General features: G+C 40.1%; 1 pseudogene; it reads left to right on the top strand.

Moving 5' to 3' along the window:
- The first annotated feature begins 3,745 nt into the window (after positions 1-3,745).
- On the top strand, positions 3,746-22,720 carry LOC103454783 (sulfite exporter TauE/SafE family protein 4-like; annotated as a pseudogene).
- Positions 22,721-22,835: the final 115 nt, after the last annotated feature.

Here is a 22,835-nt window from a genome sequence, read left to right as displayed (position 1 = left end):
GGGTTCCAGGCAGTCGATTCCAGATCGGAAGATTGATACCAAGTGATGGCTGATTGCTCTCTTTCTCCTTGTCTCGTAAATGAAAACAACGACAAGGAGAAGGACATGGAGAAAGCATGATATGACATACTTTTGCTTTCAACCTTCATGATATGAAATACTTTTGCTTTGGATGAGTTGTTCGCAGAGGTACCCTAAGGAATAAAGAACACTGAGTGACTCGAGATGCTTCGTTGGGAAGGCATTCTCGGAGATGAAGAAAGGTTATGTATGTCTGCCTTGCAATGGAGGGTGAAGGTTAACATTTATAGGAATTAATAACCGGTACTATTCTTTCACACTTATTGGCAACCGTTGGATGATTTAACAGTAAACTTCACGTGCCTTCTACTTCACAAGAAATCTTCGACAGATTATTGCTTGATGTTTATAAAGTTTCTACAAACTATATGACATCGACTCATATTTCAGTTAACCGTAAAAATCGAAATGTGATATCAAATATCTGAAGTGTTCATCTTCTTACATCCGCCAGATGATCATGTTTTCAGAAAAGAAAATTTTAAAAATGAAATTCAGTAACAAGAATAAAGCGTAAATAACAACCGACAGTTAAATATAAATTTAAGGTTTATGAATTATAGTGTTGGATTTCAAAGCTGACCCCTTCATGAAAGTTGTAAAGCTTGTCATTATAAGTGATTGTATATTTTTTTTTTTACATTTTTTTACACTTCCACAATGATTATTATTAATTTTTCCCTTATATAAAAAACATTATTCATGAGGGTTTGAAGAATTTTAAAAATCTAAGCGATAATGTAAGTGTAACCATTATCTACTCATGGAGGAATAATGATGAATCATAAGTGTTTATATATTCTTTCACATTTTTCATACTTGTATGTATGTCTTTTTAGTTCTTGTATATACAAATACTATACTAGTTTATTTTAATTTTGAACAACAACATATTAAGTAAAATTTATCCTAGTAATGATAATAATGAACTCTCATAATAAAAATAAATAATGGCTAAAACTTTTTTTTTAACTTATATAGAATAATAATACAAAACTATATATTTAATATATAATATATTGTATATATTAATATGGCTATTGTATTTTAACCAAACCCAACATCTCCACCATGGGAGCAGATCAGTTTGATGAGTTTGAGCCCAAAGAGAGGATCCAAAAGCTCTCATTTTTCAACCGGTGGATGTTCAACATCTTCTTTGGGACCCTTTTCTCGAACACCTTCTTTACATACAAGACAAAGTTGGGTGGGCCCTTCGATATAGTCTCCCAACACTTGTGCTTGCAATCTCTATTGTGGTGTTTTTGATGGGGACTACGTATTACAGGCACAAATTGCCTTCTGAGAGTCCTTATGGTAGGATAGCTCATGTGCTTGTGGCACTGGCAGCCATAAGAAAGTGGAGGGTAGCAAATTAGCAATCCCAGGTGACCAAAAGGAGCTTCATAATTTTTATAATAAATCTTTTAGTAATTAAACTTTAAAATTATCAAAATAATTTTTTTCTTAAGGGTGTAGACATCGAAATTTCGGTGAAATAAATGTTGACCAATACTTACAATTTCAATGCTCACGTGTCACATAAATTTACACGTAGCGTGTGACTAAAAGAAAAATCAAAATAAATTGGAAAAGTCATCAAATAGGACACATGTCATCACCTGGTAGAAACAATTTATTTCATCTGCATATTATATTCAAAATTAGGCCTTGGAAAATTCTATAAATAGGAAGCCAATGCATTCATTTGGATACCAATTCATAATCAATTCACCTCACACCAAAACCTTGAAGCTTTGAAACTCCAAAGCTCCCAAGCAAATCCCGAAGGATCAAGAAAGCTCTCTTCGTTCTTCGTCAACCCAACCTTCAAGATCAAGCCCTAACAGCCCTTTGAAGGAACTCCCACCAATTCAAGATCAAGCCTCGACGGCCCTTAAAGAAAACGTTCATCGTTCATCATTCGTTCATCCTAAGATCAAGCCCCAACGGCCCTTTGGATCAACAACATCAACAAATCCACACATCCAACCGTTCTTCAAGATAAAGCCCAAAAGCCCTTTGAAGATCCATTCATCAATTGTTAATCAAGATCAAGCCCCAAAGGCCCTTGAAGATCCGTTCATCAACAGTTCTTCAAGATCAAGCCCAAAAGCCTTGAAGATCCGTTCATCCATCAACCTTCAAGATTAAGCCCAAAGGCCCTTGAAGAAACTTCCCTCAACCTTCAAGATTAAGCCCCAACGGCCCTTGAAGAAAACTTTCAACCATTCATCCAAGATCAAGCCTCGACGGCCCTTGGATCAATCACACATCCACAAATCAACACCTTACGGAGATCGAATCAGAGGCTAAATTTGTAGAAGAGATTGTAACCCCTAAATCATTAATACAAAATATTATTTTGTACACGTGTTCTTGTCTCATTTGTCTCAGAAATTTCCGTGTTTACAAATTTGGCACGCCTGGTGGGATCATCTCTACCTCTCATCTCTTTGTCCGTTCAAGGAATCCAAACACACCTCAAAGTCAATGGCATCAAGAAAGGGACAAGCCGTTCTCGCAACCACCAAGGGAAGGATCCTGAGCACTTCTGCCGCGAAAGGACAATCCATTGGCGCTACAACCGCTCATCAACATGCCACTTCAAAGTTGGTGCTGCTAAAGGAGCAAGGGGAGAATCAAAAGCGTGAGTCTGTCATCAACCTGACCTCGCTAGGGGCACCGAAGCATGCTGCTAATGCACACAAGATGACATCCCAAAGCAGCCAACAACGTTCTTCGTCAACATCTTGGATGTCTAAAGGAAAGTCACGTATATTGGTTGCACAAGTCATGACCATCGGCGTTACCACTATTGAAGAACAACTGGCTCAAATGAATGAAGCGATCGCAAGGCTAACACAGATTGTGGAAGAAAAATACTTGCAAATCGCTACACTCGTCAGCCGACTCAAGCCACAGGATGGCGAGAACCCCAACCCAGAGGATGATCCACTAAAAAGATGAGCTGGCGAAGAAGAGAAGCCTCCGGTGGAGAAAATCAATGTGAAGCTAGAGCCAGACCAAGCAGCGGCACTCATGGGATCTCTTTCTATCCAGCAGCTGCAAGAGATGATCACCAACACTATCAAGGTGCAGTACGAAGGGAGCTCACATACCTCCTTGTTCTACTCGAAGCCATACTCCAAGAAGATTGATGCCCTGAAGATGCCAAGGGGTTATCAACCACCAAAGTTCATGCAGTTTGATGGAAAAGGAAACCCAAAGCAGCACGTTGCACATTTCGTCGAAACTTGCAACAATGCGGGGACGGAGATAGACTACCTCGCCAAGCAGTTTGTGCGCTCGCTGAAAGGAAACGCCTTTGAGTGGTACACGGACCTAGAGCCTGAGTCCATCAACAACTGGGAGCAATTGGAAAGAGAATTCATTAGCCGCTTCTACAGCACCCGCCGCACTGTAAGCATGCTGGAGCTGACAAGTACAAAGCAATGGAAAGATGAGCCAGTCGTGGACTACATCAACCGATGACGCACTTTAAGTCTTGACTACAAAGACAGACTTTCGGAGACCTCCTCGATCGAGATGTGTGTTCAAGGCATGCAGTAGGGATTACACTACATCCTTCAAGGCATCAAACCACGGACCTTTGAGGAGTTAGCCACCCGCGCCCATGACATGGAGTTGAGCATCGCCCATCATGGGAAGAAAGAACCGATCGCCGACTACAGTTCTTGGGACAAAGGTAGAGAATGCTGCGTGGAAATCTACTAAGGAAGCAATGACGGTCAACACAGCTCTCGTTAAAATCTCTATACGAGGCAAGGCGATTCAAGCCGAAGCTTTTCGTGATCAAGAGATGCGTAGACATACTTTGAATGAGCTTGAGGAGAAGACTTATCCATTCCCCGACTCTGATGTGGTTGCCATGTTAAAAGACTTGCTTGACAAAAAGGTGATCGACTTACCTAAGTGCAGACAGCCGGAAAAGATGAATCGTACTGACAGTCCAAGGTATTGTAAATTCCACCGTTTCATAAGTCATCCAATGGAAAAGTGCTTCATACTGAAAGATCTCATCATGAAGCTGGCTCAGAAAGGAATCATTGAGCTAGATCTTGACGATGTGGTGAAGTCAAATTATACCACCATCACTTATGGCTATGTCGACTCAAAATCTTCACCTCAATCGCTGGGGTCATGCTCCAAATCCATGCCAGTCAAGCAAAGTAAAGTTAAGGGATGGACTCATGTTACTTCGAAGAAACTGCACAAGAAGCATACGTCTCATCCACAAGGTCACCAATCGGAAAGGGGGCAAAACAGCTCTTGTCAACCTCTGAAGCAATGTGAAAAATGTTAAGGATGATAAAACTTTGACACAAAGATCATCCATCCCCATCACAATGCGCGATTTCCTCCCCGAAGACTTCTTCAATCACTCAGTCAAGACTCATTGCTATGAGGATTGCAAGGAATTCCTCTCCAAGATCGTTTGACAAATTGAAAAGCTCTTTGTTAGCACGAGCCTAAATTGCATGAACCAACGCTCCTGGTCCGCACGAGCCTAAAAGGGGACAACCAAAGCTCCTTGTCCGCACAAGCATAAAAGGCGACAGCAAATCGCTTCTTGTCCGCACGAGCATAAAAGGCGACATCAAATTGCTCCTTGCCTGCACGAGTTAAAACTGCATATGGCACCAAGAAGCTCCTAGCCCGCAAGAGCATAAACTGCGTACGGCACCAAAAAAAAAATCCAAAAAAAAAAATCTGTATTTGAACTACGTTTTGACTTGATCTCTTTCTTTGGAAGGGTACGTAAGCAGCTCGAGCATTCGACTTCGAGTTCAGTCACATAAGAAATTAAAAAATAGGGGTTTGATTAAAGTTTCATTGATGAAGGTCAATTTTATTAAAAAAAAAATTTGCAAGTTTCTTTGTACAAAATTAAATTACAGTTTCTTCGAGAAAAAAAATGAATACATATGTTATTATGTATTTACAAAAAAAAAACAAAAACAAAAAAAATAAATAAATAAATAAATAAAAATAAAATAAAGGGGCCAGCCCCAAAACTTTTTCTTCCCAAAGCCAGCGAGCCCAGCTACAAATCCGGGCCCAGCTCTCAAAGCCCATTCTCACTCAGCTCTAAGCTTTCGACTTCGTCTGTCTTTTTCGAATCTTCCCGATTGAATTTCGAGCTCGGAAATTTGTCACTGGAAATACCCAAATGGTGTCATTCAAGACGCAACTGCAGCTCAGCTCAACCGAGACCGGCCTTCTGCACCTTCATTAACCAAATCTCTTCCTCCACTAACAAAGACAACCAGCTCTGCTTCGCTTCAGCCTAAGCCTTGCAGAACACAGCCATGGCAGCAAGCGTAGCAAGTAGCAGCCGGCAGTGCACAGTTAACGGTAGCACAACCTGATAAGCTCATATTTATATATATTTTACATAAAATTCACTTGTCTTTTCTTAGTTAGTTCCTTATATTTTTGAGCTATTTACTATGTTTTTGTGTTTTGTGTAATTTATCAAGCAAAGAAAAGAAAAGTAGCACAAGTGAATTATTAAGTAACAAATTCGTCAAAACTGCCTGTGCAGATTATCTGACTTTGGAAGCATGTTACAAACAGCTTAGAATGAATGGGAGAATGAGCCTTATATGCGTGGAAAGCTACGGATGTCTATTTTCTGGAGCAATTTAGGGATTGTTAATCTCATTTTTCTAGAAGAAGTTATGGGCATTGTAACACTGAAAGGTCAGAAAAGGGCTAAGCAGATTTGGCTAATAAAAAGAGAAAGGCAACACATGGGCAAAGGAAACACACACACATGGGCAGAAATGGGTGGATTGTTGGCTGAAATAATGAAGAACATGTGTCTGCAAATGCAAAGGAAAAACACACACACATGGGCAAAGGAAACACACACACATGGGTAGGAATTGTGGGTGTTTGGTGGTTGAAATGATGAAGCATGTGTGTGTAAATGTAAAGGGGAAACATGACAACTCACACCCACACAAGATGCACATGCAAAGGAAATGGAGTGGTCCTCTCTCAAGCCTATAAATACCACCTCCCATATTCATCAACATAACAGATTTTTGATCCTTACTCCTTGGCCGAAATTTTCCACCACCATTCTCTCCAAATTCAGCCAAAAATCACCCCTAGCCACACCACCCATCAACCCTAAACATTTCCATACCATTCCCCATCCATTCTACACCATAAAAACCACTCAAACACACCGATCCCTCTAGTGCCGCAACTTGCAAAGAATGAGAAAGAAAAAGAAACCTGGTGCCGTGCCTATGCCCAAGCCTTGGGAGTGTTGGAGCGTTTCTAGGTCTTTTCTATCTTTGATTTCAATGTCTAATTTTATGTATCTTTGCTTTGCAAGTATGAGGAACTAAACCCCCCTTGGCTAGGGGGGGATTCAAAACCATGTTTATGCTTGCTATATGATTTGATTACTTCCAATTGCGTTTCATGAATTGTGAATTTAATTTACTTATCTCTATGAATTAAAACTAATTTGTGTATGTTGGTTGAGAGTGCACGCTTAATTTTCATGCATAAGTTTGTTGCTAGGATATAAGGGAGTTTCACCTAATCGTTATGAACTTATATTCATAAGTAGTAAAGGTTGTTGATCACAATCGTGTTAAGTAAATTCTTGGCATAAGTTTCATGCAAATCATAGTAACGAGTGCCTCATCAATGCTTATGTTTTTCATAGAACTTAATGATTCTTGCTTGTATCTCTATTATGCAATTCATGTAGGGAACTTGTAGGGAATGTTTTGGGTTGTCGTATGCAATCATCCAACCTAATAACTTGTGGAAAAACTGAGGGTTAATTAGTGCAATTCACGATTAATTTGGGGCGTTGAATATTCATGGTTTGTCGAAGAGCAATTGGAAATCATTTTCTATGCAAGTATAACATGTGTTGAGAAGAACCCCTTAGCTAGCTTTCCATCCATCCATTTAAACCAATTTCGTTCTAAAACCTGTTTTGTTTTACAAAGTTCTTGTTTTATTTTTAAATTCATCAAAACCAATTCCCCCTTTACTTTATTGAGTCATATTAGTTAGAACTTGTTTTAGATTGTGTTTTTAAGGGTTTTAAAGTCAAGATAAAATCAATTTTCGTCCAAACTTTGTGTTAGTGGCAGAAACTGCCTTAGAATTGTTTCTAGGCAGTTTTGAGTCTCTATAATCTGTTTTGAGTCTTGTGACTTTGTTGTGAGTCTTGTTAAGTGTTTTAAACTTTATTTTTGTGTTTCTAAGTCAGTTTAGAGGTTTTAGCAAGCCCTCCTAATCCCCGATCCAGAACGATCCCTACTTACATACTTTACTACAATTGATAAAAAGAGGGTTTAATTTGTGTGGTTATATATTTCGCATCACAACCTCCGTCTTCTTCCTCTGCAAGCTCGATAACAAGGCTAACCACTACAAAAACTTTCACACCAGTGGCTCCTCCTCCTTGCTCCGCGCCAAGAACACCATGAACATCATGCTCACAAAGCAGCATCCCTCTTGAAGCATGCGAAGCTCAGCCTTCCTCCACAGCAACAAGCAAATGCCAGCCATCGTCACAGCAGCTACAAGTAGTCACGAGTAGGACTCTTCATCACCACTTGGCTCTCCCTCTCCTTCTGCCTAGCGAGGATGCTCCGCTCCAACTTAGCCCACTGCACCTCTGTCTCTCGGCTTCCTCATCATCACCCACCTTCAGCCCTCGCGGTTTGAACCAACAGCCCTTCTTCACCAAAGCCCATGAACAAGGCCAAAAGATAACCATCTCCTCCATTAAAACCCTTATTCTGCTAGGGAATTCTCTCGTCCAAACCTTCAAGTGGAGTGGCCTCTAGAACGCACTTGCTCATCGTCCAGCGCCGCAACTCCATTGCAACTCCAGCGAGTTTGGTCTAGATCCACCAAGCACCTTCTTGTCTCCTCTAGCGCCGACTATTTCCGTCCGCGCGGACATGGCTTCGAGGATGCTCGATGGAACAGATGTGAATAAAGTTGTATAGCCAACCAAGGGTGACAGGGATTTGCCGAGGATCTTCTCTCGGTCAGAGCTCCGTAAAGCCTTCAGAGAAAAAATGGTGGATCTGCTCTCGTCGTGCCCTCGTCTACTTCAAGGCCGAGACTTCCTGCATGCACCACGAACTCCACTTCTTTGTCTTCTTCCACTATGGCTGCTGCCCAAGTTCTCCAGCTCCTCAACCTCTCCCCCGACGACGCCATCAAGCGAAACTCCATCTCCATCATCTCCTGCTACTTCTACCGCAGCGCCTGACCTCCCTCGAGCTCGTCACTATGACCACCATGATAGCAAAGAACTTCAACGACCACCGTCAAATGACTAGCCGATCGTGAAGCTCGAAGCACCATCTTCTCGGCCTCTTTGCTCCGCTCCCCGCAAATTCCTCTACCCATCACCCAAATTTATACAGAAAAAAATATATAATAATAAAAAAAAAAGGATGGTGGAGCAAAGTGGTGCTGTCACCACATGAAAAAAAAAGGGTGCATTTGGCACCATGTGCAAAAAAGGAAAAGAAAAGAAAATGTAAAAAAAATGGTTGGTGCATCTGGCACCATGTGCAAAAAATATATATATATATCTTTTTAGGATAGTGTTTTGAAAACCATGAAAAAAATAATATAATAATAATAATAATAATAATAATAATAATAATAATAATAATAATTTCTTTATGCTTTTGGCACTAAGATATATATATATATACACACACACACACACACAGAGAATGAAATAAGGCTCATTTATTGATTTCTCTAAAAATTTACATAAATGTACGTTTTACATAAGTTAAAAACAAAAACAAAAACAAATAAACAAACAAACAAGAGGGAGCCTTCACAAAGGTTGCTCAGGAGAAGTCTCAACAGTCGGCAGAGCCCCAGATCGAAGAGGCACCAGAGGGTGATTATTCAAAGCCTCAGTACTAGGCAGAACCCCAGAAGGAGGAGGCACCCAAGGTTGATCATTTGGAGCTTCATTATGCTGTACAGCCCCAGAAGACGAAGGCAAATGTTGTTGGAACAAACCCACAAACCTCTGATGATCAAGTAAAATCTGACCATCAGATTCCTGCATCTGGTCAATCTTCCTCTTCATGTTTGTAGCATAGTTATGTGCGAGCTTGTGCAACTATTTATTCTCATGCTTAAGCCCTATAATCTCCTATTTGAGACTCACCACTTCAGCCGCCAATGATTCAACTTGACGGGTTCGAGCAAATAGATGTTGGGCCATATTAGACACAGAACCTGCACACTGCACACTGAGAGCCAGAGAATCCTTAACAGCCAACTCATCAGACCATTTGGAAAGTAGTCTATTATCTTTGGGAGTGACAAGGTTCCTGGCCACCACTGCAGCGATCATATCATTCTTCATCACCGAATCCCCAACGGTAAGAGGACTAGTAGGGGATATGAAAGATGGGCGCCATATGTTGTCTTGAGAAGGCATGGCTGCCTCTTCACCAAGGTTCAAGTCAAAATGACGGTCGGAAGGGCCAAACATTTTCAAAGGTGTTGAAGAAAGAAGAGGTCGGACAAATCAAGTGCAAGAAGGGAGTTTCTACAGGCAGAAATTCAAGTGTGCTTCGAAACGTACTACGTGCCTCTATAAAAATTAACACTCGAATGGATTTCAGAGATCTAAGAGGCAAGCTCAGAATTCGAGGAGGCCAATTCAAAAATCGAAGAGGTGCTAGCTTTCTCAAAAGCTAGGCTTGCTCAGAAACCACGGGTCATCCTCTTTTTCAGATTTGTCCGCACTTGTCACATGCAACCTCTGCACTTGACGGAGCTCAGAACTCAAAGAGGCAAGCTCAGAAATCGGAGAGGCATGTGCTTTTCCAAACATGTCAACATCAGTCATATGCACATTCAGCTTTGCGCAAATCACGAGCAATTTATCTAAGCGCCGATTTCAGATCTCGAAGAGGCATCTGCTTTTCCAGACGTGTCAGCATCTATCGCATTCACACTCAGCTTTACGCAAATCACGGGCAATTTGTCAAAGATTTTTGGTGAAGTAGAAAGCACGTGAAGTTTACTGTTCAATCATCCAACGGTTGCCGACAAGAGTGAAAGAACAGTACTGGTTATTAATCCATATAAATGTCAACCTTCACCCTCCATTGCAAGGGAGACATACAGAACATTTCTTCATCTTCGAGAATGCTTTCCCAACGAAACCTCTCGAGTCACTTAGTGTTCCTTATTCCTTGGGGTACCTCTGCAAGCAAATGACACCAAAGCAAAAGTATCTCATATCACCAGGGTAGAAAGCAAGAGTATCTCATATCATGCTTTCTCCCTGTCCTTTCTTTTGTCCTTGTTCTTACCTGCAAAGACAAGGATAAAGAAAGCAATATGTCGGAACCTTCACTTAAACTCGGGTAAGGAATCAACTACCTGGAACCTTTGCCTGGTTGCTTACATGGTATTGCTCTCGAGTACTCGTCTTCCACTGCTACTGTACTTCCAAATAAGCTGCCACATCTGCCTGGAGAACAGATAAGGCAAGTGAAAATGATACCTTACAGCATGTGGAGACAACGTGCAGAAGAAACAAGCAGAAAAGAATGCAGCCTGCACAGTCAACTCAGCAGAAGGAGTCTGAGTTGAGGAACTCGAGAAGATGCCATATTTTCTTGGAGAACAGATAAGGCAAGTGAAAATGATACCTTGAAGCATGTGGAGACAACGTGCTGATTTCCTTCAAAATCAAGTCTCATCTTCCCTGCACAATCGACCAACCCAGCAGGAGTCTGAGTTGAATCTAAGAGCTCAAGAAGCTTCAACAACATATTGATGGCCCCATCGCCGAAGAGCAAAGCCTTGTTGTGCAACGCTGTCAAATCGCCACCACTTCTTCGAAAGTAAGAGTATTTCATATCATGCTTTCTCCCTGTCCTTTTCTTTGTCATTGTTCTTACGTGCGGGACAAGGAGAAAGAAAGCAATCAGTCAGCACTTGGTATCAATCTTCCGATCTAGAACCGACTGCCTAGAACCCTTCCCTGATTGCTTACCTAGCACTGCTCTCAAAGTACCCATTGTCTCAACATCTTATGCTTCCAGAGAAGATACCACATTTACCAGAAGAACAAATAAGGCAAGGGAAAATGATACATTAAAGTATGTGGAGACAAGCACAACAAAGCACGTGCCGATTCATCTGCTACTTTTTCAAAACCAAAAGTATCTCATATCATCAGGGTTGCAATCACTCTGGGTGGAGGACTCGTTTTGACCCTCAAATTCTTGGGTTGACTCGCTAGGCATTGTGGGCTGCAAGTGCCGATTCACCACCCTTGAATCAAATCCTTAAAGATCAAGTCACCAACTGGAAGAAGAGTCCATCAATCTTGAAGATCATACCGTTGACCAAACTGCTCAGTGGTGAATTAGAAAGATTGAACAAAGCAATAAGTCGTCACCTTCACCTCGTGCCTACTTACCATGTGTTCGAGTCAACCTTCAAGAATCAAGCCTCAACAGCCCTTGAAAAAACTTCCAGCCAAATTCAAGATCAAGCCTCGACGGCCTTTGAGGAAATCACAAGTCCGATTCAAGATCAAGCGTCCACCACCATTGAATCATATCCAGTTCAAGAATAAGCTGTGGAAAGTCAACAATTGGAGGAATCCAGAAAATCCTCTAACTCAGTTCAAGATCAAAGCTGTGGAAAGTCAACAAGCGCAAAAACAAATATGTGCCAATTCATCCACTACCAAAGCCAAAGATCATCTACCAAATGAAGCTCCTTGTGGTCCAATTTCAACCTTCAAGATCAAGCCTCGACGACCCTTGAAGAAATTTCAAACAAAGTTCAAGATCAAGCCTCAACGACCCTTGAAGAAATCTCAACCCCAATTCAAGATCAAGCCTCAATGGCCCTTGAAGAAATCTCTAGCCCAATTCAAGATCAAGCCTCGATGGCCCTTGGATCGACATCTACACTAAGGGACTTCAAAACGCATCTCCTACACGTGACAAGCACATGTATATGACGCGCCTTGAAGTGGGGGCATTTGTAGACATCAAAATTTCGGTGAAATAAATGTTGACCAATAGTTACAATTTCAACGCTCACGTGTCACATAAATTTTACACGTAGCGTGTGACTAAAAGAAAAATCAAAATAAATCAGAAAACTCATCAAATAAGACACATGTCAACACCTGGCAGAAACGATTTATTTCATCTGCATATTATATTTAAAATTAGGCCTTGGAAAATTCTACAAATAGGAAGCCAATGCATTCATTTGGATACCAATTCATAACCAATTCACCTCACACCAAAATCTTGAAGCTTTGAAACTCCAAAGCTCCCAAGCAAATCCCGAAGGATCAAGAAATCTCTCTTCGTTCTTCGTCAACCCAACCTTCAAGATCAAGCCCCAACGGCCCTTTGGAGGAACTTCCACTAATTCAAGATCAAGCCCCGACGGCCCTTGAAGAAAGCGTTCATCGTTCATCATTCGTTCATCCTAAGATCAAGCCCCAACGGCCTTTTGGATCAACAACATCAACAAATCCACACATCCAACCATTCTTCAAGATAAAGCCCAAAAGCCCCTTGAAGATCCATTCATCAATTGTTAATCAAGATCAAGCCCCAAAGGCCCTTGAAGATCCGTTCATCAACAGTTCTTCAAGATCAAACCCAAAAGCCTTGAAGACCCGTTCATCCATCAACCTTCAAGATCAAGCCCAAAGGCCCTTGAAGAAACTTCCTTCAACCTTCAAGATTAAGCCCCAACGGCCCTTGAAGAAAACTTTCAACCATTCATCCAAGATCAAGCCTCGACGGCCCTTGGATCAATCACACATCCATAAATCAACACCTTACGGAGATCGAATCAGAGGCTAAATTTGTAGAAGAGATTGTAACCCCTAAATCATTAATACAAAATATTATTTTGTATGCTTGTTCTTGTCTCGTTTGTTTCAGGAATTTTCGTGTTTACAAACGGGTCAAAACGGATTACCCATGTGTTGCCCGCGTGTCGAAATGGATTACCCACATGTTACCCGCGTGTATGCCCGTTAAGAATCTGTTCTTAACGGGTCACCCGATAATGACTCGATTAATTATCGTGTTGATCCAAAATCCATTATTTTCGTATTATTTTCGTGTCGTATAAAAAAATACAATATCTATTAGAAACACAAGAAAAAGATTCAGATAATATCTCCTATCGTATCTCAAATTGGTAACAACCCTAATTCAAGAAAAATAATTAATGTGACTAGATGTGTCACTCATGTGGCTCCTATTAAACGACAATTCTATCTATCTCTCTCTCTCGTATTTATATATTACCTTGGTTGGTTCTCTCACTATTTAGTACGAGCAGAGAAAATAACATATCTGGGTGTGCCAAAGCAATTGAAAAAAACTGAATTTTGCAGTTATATCCTAGTAAATATTTTGGTGTTTGTACTATAAACACTCGGAGAAAAAAACCAACGAGTTCGATGGCCACAAAAACCCTAGTGCTCTATCTCCTTTCGAGTTTCTCTCTCGCTATTCTCTCTGTGTTTTTCACTCACCAATATGATTACTACTCTCCCCAAATCTGCCTTTCCAGTTATCTCAGTTCCAATCTCTCCCACCTCTCCACCACCAATAAAACATGGCATGTAACTCTCTCTCCCTATCTCTCAGCTTTTTGTGTTTCTGTATGTGCGCGTGCCCCATGCTCTTAGCACACGGAGCGTGAACATCCAAATGTCTTTAAATGTGTGCGTGCCCCATGCTCTTTGCACATGAAGCGCGCGCACATCCAGACGTCTTTGTATGTATGGAAAAGGTGAAGTGTTGCTCAATGGATAAAGGTTTTTGTTCTTTGAGTGCAGGAATTGAAGTTCGGTTGGAGGCTTGTGCTAGTGATTGGATTTCTGGGGTCAGCATGTGGGACTGTGGGAGGAGTAGGAGGGGGGGAATATTTGTTCCTATGCTTACTTTGATTGTTGGATTTGATACCAAGTCTACTGCTGCTGCTCTCTCTAAATGTAATTTCACTTCTCTCTCTACCCAATCTTCTTCTTTTCTCCCCCCCCCCCCCCTTTTTTTTTTTTTTTTTGCATATTTTGAGTTTCAAAAACCACCTTTTTCTTCTGCTTTCCATTGAGTTTATGATGTCAAAATTTTTATTTAAAACATATAACAGAAATTCAACCCGTTATATTTAACATAGTATCCCAACTCAATGAAAAACGATTTTCGCAGATTTTATACCTTTCAGTTGAATGAATAAAACAAGAATCTAAGAATTAAAATAAAGGAATGAGATTCAAGAAAATACAAGTGTGAAAGGCAATACTAAATTAAGTTTATGATGTAATTTTTATTTAAAACAGTCACATGCACTGATATCAAAAAGAGTTGTTAAATGATTGATGCATTTCTGTCTCCCATTTGTGTTTCTCCCAAATTCTGAAATTTTTCTCCTAACTAATTTCACCGAACTATTCTACTTGTCTGTGGTATAATATATTACTTAATTCTTGTAATATATTTATTTAATTAAAAAAATATGGTTTAGATTGGATTGGATGATGCAGGTATGATAATGGGGGCATCAGCATCATCAGTGTGGTACAATCTGAGAGTGCCTCATCCAACAAATGAAGTGCCAATTATAGACTATGAATTGGCCCTTCTCTTTCAGCCCATGCTCATGCTTGGCATTACCTTCGGTGTTTCTCTCAGTGTTGTCTTCCCGTACTGGCTCATCACTGTCCTCATCATTATTCTCTTCCTGGGTCCGTACATTAATTTACTAAAATATTACTCTTATCATTTAGTTATACCATCATTTGTAATAGAGATGAAACTTACATGCATTAGTGAGTACTATCTCTGTTAGAAAAATGGTACAAATGATGGTAAAATTAGGTAGTAAATATAGCATTACTCTTAATTTACTTATTCTCACACAACCCAATTTCATATTTTATTTTAATTTATTAAATTTCTCATCTTTTTGCCTCTTAGTACTACGTCTAGTGGAATCTCTTCATTTGTAAGTGAAATGTCTTAAATTCGATTAACGCCAAATGCGAGTTTGAACCACATTATTGCTAACTCAATGTAAGATTAAGCCTATCTCCCTTCCTCTTAATGTAGATAATATCGTTTGTTAACAAAAAAAAGAAAAAAAAATCCCATCCTTTTTCTCTTCTTTTCTTCTTTCTAATCGTATCAGGGACTTCATCAAGGCCTTGTTTTAAAGGGGCTCAGATATGGAAGGAAGAGACTATTTTAAAGGTCGGAGTGCTTTTACAATTTAGACTGCTAGTAATTTAACGGTACCAATTTTTACCATCTGCTCTCCAAATTGAATATTTAACATATAGATAGGCTAAAAGATGGGCCCTAAATCTAAAGTATTTGAAGATCATTATTGAAAGTGAGTGATTTCATTGTGCATTCATTTCTGAAACTTTTGCAGAAAGAGTCTGCAAGGGAGCAAGAAGCTACAGTGAGCTCTCAGAGCAAACGTAAGACACATACATCTGTGTGACTGTAAGTGTGTGCGCGTGTACATATTTATTTATTTTTTCTGTTTCTGATATGGAAATCTCCTGTGTTTCTTTTTTTTTTTTTTTTTTTTTTTTTGCAAGGTGCAGATCTAATTAATGAAGAGTATGAGTCATTACTTCCAAGAGAAGAGAAATCAACGATGGTGAGCAAAATACTGATGTTCTTATCTCAAGTACTGAAAAAAGACTGAACTCTTTTTTTCTGTATGTTTCAGCAAATACTAATGTTCAATCTTAGATGGAAAAAGGTGTTGGTGCTGGTAGCTGTATGGGTTATTTTCCTTCTTCTTCAAATCCTCAAGGCAAGTAATCCTCCTCTCCCTGATTGGAGAAGGACTTAGATGGCAGTACGGGCACATGCCACCATGTTGTACCTATTCCAATATATAACGTCATGTGTAAAGAACCTTATGCATGAATGTTGGAGTGAGAATTCCTACGAGAAGAAATATCTTCACAGATTTGTTGACCGCAATCCTCACGTTCGCCGAATCCTTCTTTGAAGTATCCCAAAATAATCTTCCTCCGCAGCTTGCCTGGGTGGGTACCTGCAAAAGATACTCTGACGCTCAAGTTAGTCGATTGGTTTCTATTCTCTGAGTTTTCTCAGGTTCTCCTCACCTACCTTGTTCTTTGACTCCTCTCCCTATTTATAGGATTGCATGCTTAAGGATCAAGCACCACGACCAGACCTCCTTTCGCATTTCCTTAGTGGTCATCTGTCATATGACTGCATGCTTTAGGAACAAGTGTCACGACCTGTTGCCCTCTTCCACTTCTCCTCCGTAGTGGGGTAGTTATCTAGGCACGTCCCTTGCGTCCGTATATTTCTTGTGGGCTTTTTACCTTGCACAACACTTTCTCCTTGGATGATTGGTATTGGCCCATGAGTCGAAACCAGATTTTATCCTCCCACAGTGCCCCCTTTTTTCCCTTTTTACGCATGTGAAATAGGGAAAAACTGAGTTTTTCGATCTCATGGGGCCTTGAAGTACAATCTTTAAGCCAAGCTAAACTTGAAGCACTTTTTACCAAGGCCAAATTTGTGGAATTTGCTTTTTCTAAGAGTAAATGCAAATTTATCGAAGCCTTCATTTCGTTCACGTGACTTACAGATGCTCAACTAGCTTTTTCGCCTTGTCATATCTTTGCATAATTTACGAGCGTCAATAGACATCTCTACAAAATTTACGAATGAGGGCTGACATCTTCCCACTATGATTTTCGAACTAGGATTGACACATTACAAAAGTGGACTGACATGATTTACGAGGTTATTTACAAACGAGGATTTACGAACGAGGACTGACACATTATGAAAGTGGACTGACATGATTTACAAACGAGGATTTACGAACGACGAACGAGGACTAACACATTACGAAAGTGGACTGACATGATTTACGAACGAGGATTTACGAACGAGGACTGATACATTATGGACTGACATCTTACGAACATTGACTGACAAAATTTGACTGAGTAGGTTGTCTGACTGGCTATACAAACATGTACCTATTATATAAACCACTATCCCATCTTGTTGAACTGATGAAGGCAATAGCTGCAGCACAGAAGCCTAAAAGCGCATCCCCCTCGCCGAACACGCCTAGTCTACACACCCATCTGCTTTTATACAGATACATGTGTACATATATATTGACAATGACACCGACACTAACTTGCTTTTCTATATATATATATATATATATATATATATATATACAGTGGCGAAGCCAAGTGAGGGCGAGGAGTGGCGGCCGCCACTCCCCTCGTCGGAAAACACTACTGGAGCGCTGGTTCAGCCCCTCCCCTCGCTGGAAAACCTGGCTGGTTCAGGCTTCATCCCTCCCTGTTCTCCGATGATCTGGTTCTATTGCTGCACAGCAGCTAATTGCTTGTTTTTTTTTTAAACATCTGGTCTGATGCGAATATCGGCTTTAATAAGACAGCCATGGTTGCAGTTGCAAAGCTTGGTGCAGTAGCAGATTGCAGAGTTTGCATACCCACCATCGGAAAGAAAAAGATGAAAAAGTTAAAATCTTTTTATTTATTATTATTTTTAAACAATTAAAACCCTATTTTATTATAACTTAATTACACGACACCGTTTGAGTGCTTACATGTGGCAGTAGTTACTGCCATTCATTTCGTCATAACTAGGAGAACTGATTGCACTCAAATTGAAAAAAAATGATATACTAATCGACAAAATAGAAAGAAATAAAGAAAGATTATATTATTGAATTTTGTAATTATATTTCTTTTTTATTTTTGATGGTACACACTATCATATAAATATAATCACCATATCCTTTTGTTTTATATGAGTTTCAAGTAACACATATACAATATAAAATAAATTCATAGATTCAAAAAATATTTTGTAAAGCATTATGAACTCGTAATCACTTGAATTCTTATCTCATACTATTAGATTTACCAAAGTACTAAGGAGAATTTTCAATATTTTATATATTAATATTATTATTATTATTATTATTATTATAAATAGGCATTTATTTATATGAATATAATAAATCAAGAATCTGCTTAAGCACTAGGCATTAGGCTCCAGGCCGCCGCCTGATTAAAGCCTAACGTCTTTTAGGACCTTTCTCATTATACCTTAACGTAATGGAACGATACTATAAGAAATGATACTTATATCCTCCTTCAAATAATACGGTTAGTGCACAAATCCTCATTTGAATATTTCGCAAATCCTCATTTGAATATTTCGAGTACTCTAAATCCTCCTTTGAATATTTCGAATAGTCCAAATCTTCTCAATAAAATGAGCTTACTCAGTTGAATGAAATATCAGCTAACCTTCTTGCAAACCTTGGACTGAGACCTTGAATGATTGTCTAAATTCTTTTGGAGCCTTTTATTCTTTTTTAAATTTCGCCCCTCCTGCGAATAATTTCTGGCTTACTTTTCTATAAATATATATTTATTTATATGCATTCCGACCCTAACTTGTTGTTCTATATATAAATACACACACACACACACACACACACACACACATACATATGCACACTTTTTCAAACATCACATCCTTGCCAGAGTTGCTATCTATCTAACTACACACACACACACATATATAAATATATATGTCTAGGCACATAGGCATATATAGGCACACCTACGCGCAACATCTACGTGCTTATCTCTGCGTACCGACATGCGAATCTTTGTATGTACTTTTCATATATTTGTATATATCTTTATGCTCACATGCATATATATATATAAATTTATATATATATATATATATGTGTGTGTGTGTGTGTGTATGTGTGTGTGTCATTACCTTTGGTTTCTCCATCCTGCTTTTCTTCACTTTCTCTGCTCAATTTCTCCACCAAGCCTGTGATTTCTCGAGTGGCCTCTTGGCTTACAGGTAAGTTTTTATTTCAAACCCCACTTGTGGGAATACTCCACAAATTTCTCTTTTAAACAAAAGATATTCCCTTTTACGATAGGAGAACAATGTCCCATTGGTTGAGCTTTTACTTTTGCGCACGTAATGCCTCATCTTCCTCTACACACACACACACAACGTGTTCGAGGAGGAAAATCCGATTAAATTTGCCCCTTTATTATTGATCTCAAAGCCATTCAGATCTTGGGTTTTCTTCTCCCACACGATCTTAGATTTCCAATCTTAATTGGGTCTCTGCCTTTCCGATCTTGGGTTTTCTTTTCGCACTCGATCTTATGTTTTCAATCTTGATTCGATCTTCATCTCTTGGTTTCTACTCTTCAGCTTTAGACTTTAGTCTAAGATTCGAATGAAGTGCAACTTTATTTATCATACAATAAGGAGATGTCAACAAACATCCAGGGATACACCCTTTGATATGCAAGGAAGACAAGAAGGGATCTACCCTTCAACATTGCTAGAAACAAAAATTCAAATACGGAAAACATAAACACGAAAAGTTAAATGTGGTACTTTCTCAAATGAATTGTGTTCCATGAGCGTGGCACGTACTGACCTGTTTCAACGTGCCTGGGTTTATAAGCTCTATTTCCGAAGGCTTCGATACTCATTGGTGGCATGACCAAAGTCGTTATGATGAGCACACATCTTGTTCTTGTCTCGCTTTTCTAGCAGCATTTGAATTCGTGCTGGCGCAGGAAAGATTCATTTTCCTTTGTTCTCGTGGAAAATTTTGCCCAGGCTCACTGTCAGCTTGGTGTTTGGGCGATCAAGTCTAGATCTTTCATTAAACCCATCATTTGGATCACGTGTGAATCTTCTTTCCTGCCTCGGTTGAGTCGTGGGTTTCAAGGTAGGCGCACCGCTAGAAATGCAACAATAGTCGCGGTGGCCCGCTTGATTAGATAAGTTCCTCTTCCTCTAATCTGATGATTCAATCAACTCGGGCCATCACCTCCCTCATGTCTAGTGATGGTGTTTCAATTAATGACCTACGCATCTTTGTTCCAAGTAACACCCCTTTTTCAGAATGCCAAAAACACAGTGTGGGAATCACATTCTTCCAAGGTGGACATCTCCTCAGTGAACCTAGTCATGTACCTTTTGAGGCTCTTGCCAACATTTTGTTTGGTGCCGAACAAGATTGTAACATCTTTTCTTGGCCTTCGATTACAAACAAACTGAGATATGAATGCTTAGCAAAGCTCTGTGAAACTTTCGATAGACCTTAGTTTCAGTTGTCTGAACCAAGTTAACAATGATCCCGAAAGACTTGAGGGGAACAACTTGCACAAGAGGGCCTCGTCGTCTCCTTCAAGCGCCATCTGCTGTTGAAAGTGGTAAATGTGTTCGACGGGATCAGTTGTGCCTTCAAATAGCCTAAACTTTGGTTGGATGAACTTGGCAGGTTTTTTAGATTTCAGGATGTCCTCTGTGAATGGCGATTTACGAATCCCTTTGGCCGTTTCTAAAGCAAGCTCCGCCGGGGTCTATGGCTTGTATCCCTTCACAATCTTCTCAATTTGTTCTCGCAAATCTACATCCTTTACCTTTTTCGACCCTTTTATCATGTGATCCCCTTCGCCCTAATTTTTCGTCACTTCAACACGGTTATTGGATGGCACGCTAATAGAGCTGCCCTCCTTATCTTCTTTTTCTGCATGTTGTCTCTTGGTGCCGGTTACATCTTCTACTGTGTTTCTCGCTTTAGCCTTCTTCAACGCCTCCTCTGCTATCTTTTTTGTTTCATGCAATTCCCTCGTTAGCCTTCTAAATTGTTCCATGGCGAGACTAGGTTCACTACTTTGGGATTGAGACCTCGCATGTATCGATCGAGTCCCTATGTCTTCGAAGGAATTCAGAACTTTTTGTGCAGATCCAGTCATGTTTGTAGCTTGATTTTGTTTCGTTTCCACAGACGGCACCAACTGTTGGAGCGATATTTCCTACGAGAAGAAATACCTCCACAGATTTGTTGACCGCAATCTTCACGTTCACCGAATCCTTCTTTAAACTATCCCAAAATAATCTTCCTTCGCAGCTTGCCCAAGCGAGTACTTGCAAAAGATACTCCGACACTCAAGTCAGTCGATTGATTTCTATTCTCTGGATTTTCTCAAGTTCTCCTCACCTACCTTGTTTTTTTGCTCCTCTCCCTATTTATAGGATTGCATGCTTGAGGATCAAGCACCACGACCAGACCACCTTTCGCACTTCCTTAGTGGTCATCCATCATATGACTGCATGCTTTGGGAACAAGTGCCATGACCTGTCGCCCTCTCCCACTTCTCCTCCGTAGTGGGGTAGTTATCTAGGCACGTTCCCTTGCGTCCGTATATTTCTTGTGGGCTTTTTACCTTGCACAACACTTTCTCCTTGGATGATTGGTATTGGTCCATGAGTCAAAACTGGATTTTATCCTCCCACAATGAATCATATGATTGGCACGGGACGCCTTGGTGTGGTGTACTCGTCTCCTCTGATTGCATGATTGCCAAATGCTTATAACTTCAAATTTTTTGAATTGAGTGCAGAATTATGTAAATGCTTGCGGTACATGGTATTGGGTCCTCTTCTGCTTAGAGGTAGTAGAACATATCCTACTTGATAATTGCCACAACTGGTTTCTCAACTCTATTCTAATACGGGGACAGCATTTACCCCTTGCTTTTTTAACAGTTATTTTATCTCTTTTGTTCTTTTCTTTTTTCTACATGTTTTACCCCTTCTGTAATATTTTTTTTCAGTTTCCCATAGCACTTGGAGTGTTTGGATATGAATCAGTGAAGCTGTGCAAAGAGCACGGGAAGAGAATGAGCACAGGGAACACAGAATCCATCTGTGAGGCTTCGATCACCTGGACTCCGGTTCACATTGCATTTTGTGCACTCTGTGGAATCTTGGGAGGCACTGTCGGGGGCTTACTTGGATCTGGTGGAGGTTTCATTCTTGGACCTCTCCTCCTTGAGATTGGTGTCATCCCTCAGGTCTCAAACATTATTTTACCATGGTTAAATCCCATTGAGTGCAATTTTCCCATGTAACTACAATGCATGTAAATTGTCATTGAATGTTACTGTTTCCATGAACAGGTTGCCAGTGCAACTGCCACTTTTGTGATGACATTCTCATCATCTTTATCGGTCGTGGAGTTCTACTTGCTCAAGAGGTTTCCAATACCATACGGTATGGCTTTCATTTTTTGTCTCATTAATTTCTTGGTTAGCAAGCAATGGTAATTTCTTTTTTTGATGTAAATTCCGTTTGCAGCTATATAACTCACAAGCATGTCAATCTTGGCTGGCTTCTGGGGACAGTTCCTTGTACGAAGAGTAGTTGCAATTCTGAAGAGAGAATCAATCATCGTATTCATCCTCTCTGGTGTCATCTTTGCTAGCGCCATCACAATGGGTAAACAATTATTCTTTTTCAAACCAAAATTCGCATGTTGCTGTTACTTGAAAACCGAGTTTCATCATCCGTGCATGTCCTAATTCTTGTTTGTGAGTTGTTTTTCAGGTGTAATCGGCATCAAGACAAGCATCCAAATGATAGCAAATCACGAGTTTATGGGATTCTTGGAATTCTGCAGCAGTCAGTGATCGCTGGCTAAGATATAGAATGATAGTGGAAAGTCGAAGGAAATCAGGAAAGAGCAATGGGAATGTTTCAAAAGGAAAGTTGTATCATAAAAAATTCATCATAATTGTTGGCCAA

This window comes from Malus domestica, chromosome 14, assembly GCF_042453785.1.
Source record: "Malus domestica chromosome 14, GDT2T_hap1".
NCBI classification, from domain to species: domain Eukaryota; kingdom Viridiplantae; phylum Streptophyta; class Magnoliopsida; order Rosales; family Rosaceae; genus Malus; species Malus domestica.
This window is presented reverse-complemented; position numbering and strand designations above follow the sequence as displayed.